The sequence below is a fragment of the Mus caroli genome, unplaced genomic scaffold (genome assembly GCF_978045245.1).
Source record: "Mus caroli unplaced genomic scaffold, Mus_caroli_1 scaffold_3, whole genome shotgun sequence".
Lineage (NCBI taxonomy): Eukaryota > Metazoa > Chordata > Mammalia > Rodentia > Muridae > Mus > Mus caroli.
The window spans coordinates 8,042,741-8,049,338 of NW_028227258.1; the positions used below are offsets into that span (position 1 = coordinate 8,042,741).

Sequence of the window (6,598 nt, forward strand, 5' to 3'; positions counted from 1 at the left end):
GACACCAGGGCCAAACTGATCTGAGAGCCTTGTGCTGCCACCTGAGGCCATGGTGCTGTTCTGGCCCCAGCTGCTACAAAGCACCATGTGTGAGTCTGTGGTCCTGCTGCAGCTGGGATCTGTGTTGAGGTTTGTGGTTCAAGTTACACTAAGGGCCATGCAAAAGGGCCATGCAGATGTCAGTGATCTGGGCTACCACCTGACACATGTGGATGTCTGAGGACCATGCTACTTGGGGATGTACTGATCTGACTGGCTTGCACTGCTACCTGAGGTCATGGTGATGTCTGGACCCATGCTGCCTCAGGGTACCAGATGTTGGGAAAGAGTGGCGTGACACAGTTCCCACCCATGAAACTGGGCTGGTAGGGTGTGGGTTTCCCCAAGTGTGGATAAGGCTTGTTTGCATAATAATGTACATATTTTTCATGTTCTGGGGGAATATTTTCCCTGACAAGGTTATCAGGGGATGTGCTCCGCTCCAGCCAAGGTTAATGACTCCAGGGTATTAGAAACAACATGAGTCTGGGAAGTGAGAATGTGTCTAATGTTCCTCAGCAAAATGATATTGCTGTGACTTGTGAGACATACCTTAAGGCTGTGGGAAAGAACTCAGAAAACATGAGTTCAAGAATGTACAAACAAGATTTCTCAACTACGAAAAATATAAGGATGCAATATGAATTGTATGGGGCTTCATGGATTTAAAAGAACAGAGACAGCTGCACTAATGTGTTGATAAAGGGAAAGGAATAGTTAAAAAACAAGGGTCGTGGTTCAAGTAATAAAGGAATACCAGGAAGTATGGGAGTGGTGATCGCAGGGCAGGATACAGCCCAGCTAAGCTTATTGTTTGTGTTTACAAAAGCAGGCAGATCTCTAGGACTTGCTATGCTAAAAATAAGTACTTGCTGTCTTTTTATGAGAATCAAGAGGCTAAGGTCATAAGATACCGATTCATTGTATAATCAAAAGGGAACCTGGATTAAATGACCAAATTGATATACAAATAAAAGACTGGGCTTTGGTCTGCAAGAGCTGGTCTATACAGAGAGCTATTATAGCTCTTTTAGAATGTTTCTAGCAGGTTTTCTGAGTATGATTGGGAAACCCACGAGCTACCTAGAGAGCTGTCCTGAAAGCTATCTCGAGCAGATCACAGAGCTGTCATTACTGACTTCTTGTACCCATCACTGACTTCTGGTGATTTCCTCCACTACTCCTTAATACCTCATTCTCAGGATCCCTCAAACTGAGGCAGGCCCTTGACAGCAAGGGGGCCTTATCTGGGCCATGTCTGGGTCTGTGGCTCTATTGCAGCCAGGGTCTGTGTTGATGTCTGAAGCCCATGTTACCACTAAAGGCCATGAGTACTGTGCTGAGCTGGTCTTTCCCTTCACTAGTGCTTGGTACTCAGAAGAGTTGGCCCTGGTGGTGTTGGTGCTGGAGAGCTAGCCCCTCCTCTCACTGACTGAGTGCACTTGGAAGAGCTGGCTCCTTGCCTGGGCAGTAGAGGCAAGCTGGCCCTGCTGTTAAGGGTGCAGGAGAGCAGATGGGCAGACCAACTCAGCTACTATCCAGGTCCAGATCCTGGGCTTTGAGCTGGCCCACTATATTCCATCTATGAGCTGCTGGAGTTTGTGAAGAGCCAAGTCCTGCAGAACTAAAGCTTCAGGATGTCCACGACTCAGGGTAAGAGCAGTGTATCCTAGAGGAGTCTCAGTGGTAACCCAGTATTGATGGTGCTGCAGATGTCAAAGGCCCCAAACCAGACCAATGACTCATTGCAGTGAACATTTGCAAGTGAGCTCATTGGACAAGAATGTACCGTGGGACAAACCACAGCTTCCATGGTGATATTTTTGTTTGCTTGTTTGTTTTCTTTTACAGGGATGGTTACAAGAATTGAGGGTAGATATGGAAGGACTGGGAAATGAATGAGATTGGTGTGCATGATGTGAACTTCACAAAGAATCAATGAAAACCAACCAAACAAAACATAAAGAAAAATAGCACCACAGAAAACTTTTTTAGTCTAGGAAGTAAAAATAAATAATAATAATAATAATAATAATAAAAAATCAAGGTTAAAGGGTAACAGAAAATATGAGATAAAAGAGAAGAATCACTCCAAAATGTAAATGCATATCACAGTAAACACACCACAATAAGTGTAAATACACTGAGAGCCTGCAGGGGTAATGGGTCCCGCATCTGCTCTGCCACAGGGCTTAGCCCCTTGGGGAGGCAGGATGCAGGATGCAGGATGCAGGAGTTTTGACTACACTTATGCTGTTGCCAGGTGGGTGTCAGGCTATGGGAAGCGGTGGGACACAGCTCCGGGGGGTGGGGAAGCACAGTCTGAGGTCCTGGGGATAGCTGGAGTTGGCTTGGGGGGTCCCCAGGCCTGCAAGGAGGTCAGGAACGTCTGGTTCTCAGGCTCTTGGGCACCCAGGAGCCACTGGGAGCCATGGAAGAGCTGAGTATGAAGTAGGTGCAGGGGAGCTAGATTTAGCCCTGGGACCGAGGGGGGAAAAGAGAGGGGAGCTCTGGCTGGATCCCTTGGGGAGAGAGTCCTTGGCTTGTTTGAGGGCGGCTTAGCTTGGGCTTGGCTTGGTCTTCGTGGATGAGAGTGTAGAGAGGCCTTCCATGAGAGACAGCAGCTCTTTAAGCAAAGGCCTTCTCTATTTGTGGATCCTGATGAAAAGAGGCAGTCAATAGTTTTTAAGGCATTTATTGCCATGGAAGAAAGTGGATGAGTAAAACCGAACCCCGATTCTCAGGACAGGCTTGAGGTTAAATACCTTTTGCAGGGAGGAGTGTCTGGGAAGGAAAGCTTAATTAGCTAAGCCCTTCAGGCCTTTAAGTACCTCATTAAAATGGAGATCTGTCTTGAGTCTACATGACCTGTGGTCAGTCCTCTACCTGTGGAGGGGCTTGGGGGCATTGCCCTTATGTGACAGGGGGCAACAAATCTATGGAGGGTTGCACCCTAGTGTCAGGAGCCTAGTGTCAGGAATCAGGGAAAATGCCTGCCGTCCTTTTAGAGTTACTGGAGTTTCTAGCTTTAGCTCAACCAGGATCCAGGTTGCCTTTCAAGTTCCTACAAGAGCCTATCTCTTTTCTTCTTCTTCTTTTTGATTGGATATTTTCTTTATTTACATTTCAAATGTTATCCCCTTTCCAGGTCTCCCCCTTGAAACCCCTTATCCCATCCCCACTGCCCCTGCTTCTATGAGGGTGTTCCCCAACCCACCCATCCACTCCCACCTCACTGTGCTAGCATTTTCTTACACTGGGTAATTGAGCCTTCTTCATAGAACCAAGATCTTCTCCTCCTATAGATGCTAGACAATGTCATCCTGTGCTACATATGCGGCTAGAGCCATGGGTCCCTCCATGTGTACTCTTTGGTTGGTGGTTTCCTCCCTGGGAGCTCTGGGAGGTCTGGTTGGTTGATACTGATGTTCTTTCTATGGGGTTGCAAACCCCTTCAGCTCCTTCATTCCTTTTCTAACTCCTCCATTGGGGACCCTGTGCTCAGTCCAATGGTTGGCTGCAAGCGTCTGCCACTGTATTTGTCAGGCTCTGATAGAGCCTCTCAGGAGACAGCTATAACAGGCTCTTGTCAGCAATCTCTTCTTGGCATCAGCAATAGTATCTGGGTTTGGTATCTGTATATGGGATGGACTGACCCCCAAGGTGGGGTAGTCTCTGGATGGCTTTTCCTTTAGTCTCTGCTCCACAGTTTGTCCCTGTATTTCCTTTAGACAGGGTTAAGGATTTGGCGATGAGTGGGTGGCCCCATCCCCTACCGGGGGCCTTGCCTAAACTCTGGATATGGTCTCTATAGTTTCTCCCTCCCCTTGTTGGGCATTTTAGCTAATCTCATCCCTGTTGGGTCCTGGGAACCTCTTGCTTTCCTGGTGTCAAGGACTTGCTAATGGCTAACCCCAGTTCCCCATCCCCCATTGCTACACACCTCTGTTCAAATTCTTGACATCTTCATTTGCATCTTCTGTATTTCATCCCTGTCTCCTTTCATACCTGATCCTGACCCCTTTTTTCCCTCTATTCCTACCAAGTTCCTCCCACCCTCTACCTCCCATGAGTATTTTGTTCCCCCTTCTAAGTAGGATTGAAGCATCCACACTTTGGTCTTCCTTCTTCTTGAGATTCATATGGTCTCAGAATTGTATCTTGGGTATTCAGAGGTTTGGGGTTAATATCCATTTATCAGTTAGTGCATACCATGTGTGTGCTTTTGTGTTCTGGGTTACCTCACTCAGGATTATATTTTCTAGTTCTATCCATTTGCTTAAGAATTTCATGAATTCATCATTTTTAATAGCTGAGTAGTATTTCATTGTGTAATTGTACCATACTTTCTGTATCCATTCCTCTGTTGAAGGACATCTGGGTTCTTTCCAGCTTCTGGCTATTATAAATAAGGTTGCTATGAACATAGTGAAGCATGTGCCCTTGTTATATGTCAAAACATCTTCCGGGTATATGCCCAGGAGTGGTATAGCTGGGTCCTTAGTAGTACTAAGTCCAATTTTCTAAGGGACTGACAGGCTGATTTCCAGAGTGGTTGTACCAGCTTGCAATCTCAACAATGAAAGAGTGTTCTTTCTACGTCCTTACCAGCATCTGCTGTTGCCAGAGGGCTTTTTTTTTTTTTTTTTTTTTATCTTAGCCATTCTGACTGGTGTGAGGTGGAATCTCAGGGTTGTTTTGATTTGCATTTCCCTGATGACTAAGGATGTTGAACATTTCTTTAGGTGCTTCTCAGTCATTCTGTATTCCTCAGTTGAGAATTCTTTAGCTCCCATTCTTTAATAGGGTTATTTGGTTTTCTGGAGTGTAACTTCTTGAGTTCATTTTATACATTGAATATTAGCCCTCTATTGGATGTAGGGTTGGTAAAGATCTTTTTCCAATCGTTGGTTGCCATTTTGTCCTATTTACAGTGTCCTTTGCCTTACATAACTTTTGCAATTTCATGAGGTCCCATTTGCCCATTGTTGATCTTAGAGCATAAGCTATTGATGTTGTGTTTAGGAACTTTTCTCCTGTCCCCATGTATTCGAGGCTCTTCCCCACTTTCTCTTCTATTAGTTTCAGTGTATCTGGTTTTATGTGCAGGTCCGTGATCTACTTGGACTTGAGCTTAGTACAAGGAGATAAGAATAGATCAATTTGCATTCTTCTACCTGCTGACCTCCACTTGAACCAGCACTGTTTGTTGAAAATGCTGTCTATTTTTTCCCACTGTATGGTATCCAAGGTCAAAGATCAAGTGACGATGAATGTGTGGGTTCATTTTTGGGTCTTCAATTTTGTTCCATTGATCTGTCTACCTGTCTCTACCAATACTATGCAGTTTTTAATCACTATTGCTCTGTAGTACAGCTTGAGGTCAGGGATGGTGATTACCCCAGAAGTTCTTTTGTATTCTCAAAATTGTTGAGAATAGCCAGGTGGTGGTGGTGCATGCCTTTAATACCAACACTTGGGAGGCAGAGGCAGGCAGATTTCTGAGTTTGAGGCTAGCCTGGTCTACAGAGTGAGTTCCAGGACAGCCAGGGCTACACAGTGAAACCCTGTCTCAAAAAAAAAAAGTTGAGAATAATTTTCCCATCCTGTTTTTTTTTTGTTGTTGTTATTCCAAATTTACAAACTGCTCTTTCTAACTCTATGAATAATTGAGTTGGAATTTTGATGGTGAGTGCATTGAATCTGTAGATTACATTCGACAAGATGTCCATTTTATTATATTAATCCTGCCAATCCATGAGCATGGGAGATCTTTCCATCTTCTCAGATTTTCTTAGTTCTTGTTATATAGATCTTTCACTTGCTTGGTTAGAGTCACACCAAGGTACTTTAAATTATTTGTGACTATAGGGAATGGTTACTACTTCCTTAATTTCTTTCTCAGCCTGTTTATCCTTTGAGTAGAGGAAGGCTACTGGTTTGTTTGAGTTAATTTTATATCCACTTTGCTGAAGTTGTTTATCAGCTATAGGTATTTCTGGTGGAATTTTTGGGGTCAATTAAGCATACTATCATATCATCTACAAATAGTGATAATCTGACTTTTTCCTCTCCAATTTGTATCCCTTTGACCTCCTTAAGTTGTTTGTCTAATTGCTCTAGCTAGAACTTCAAGTACTATATTGCATAGGTAGGGAGAGAATGGGCAGCCTTGTCTAGTCCCTGATTTTAGTGGGATTGCTTCAAGTTTCTCTCCATTTAGTTTGATGTTGGATACTGGTTTTCAGTATATTGCTTTTACTATGTTTAGGTATGGGCCTTATGGGCCTTATGGATTCATAAATAGGACCCATCATTCTGCTTCATATACACCCCAGCAACAAAATTAGTCATTTCTTCTGAGTAAAGGGCTGGAAAAAGGTTTTCCAAGTAAACAGACCCAGGAAACAAGCTGGGGTAGTCATTCTAATATCTGATAATACAGACTTTCAACCAAAGGTAATAAAAAGAGATGGAGAAGGACATTTTTTATATTCATCAAAGGAAAATCCACCAGAGGATGCCTCTATTCTGAACATCTTATGACACAAATGCAAGG

At 44.0% G+C, this 6,598-nt stretch overlaps 1 non-coding gene across 1 annotated transcript; it reads left to right on the plus strand.

Moving 5' to 3' along the window:
- Positions 1–1,053: 1,053 nt before the first annotated feature.
- LOC115030701 (U7 small nuclear RNA) lies at positions 1,054–1,115 on the plus strand. Its single transcript, XR_003836301.1, has one exon. It is a non-coding gene; the product is annotated as a U7 small nuclear RNA (small nuclear RNA).
- Positions 1,116–6,598: the final 5,483 nt, after the last annotated feature.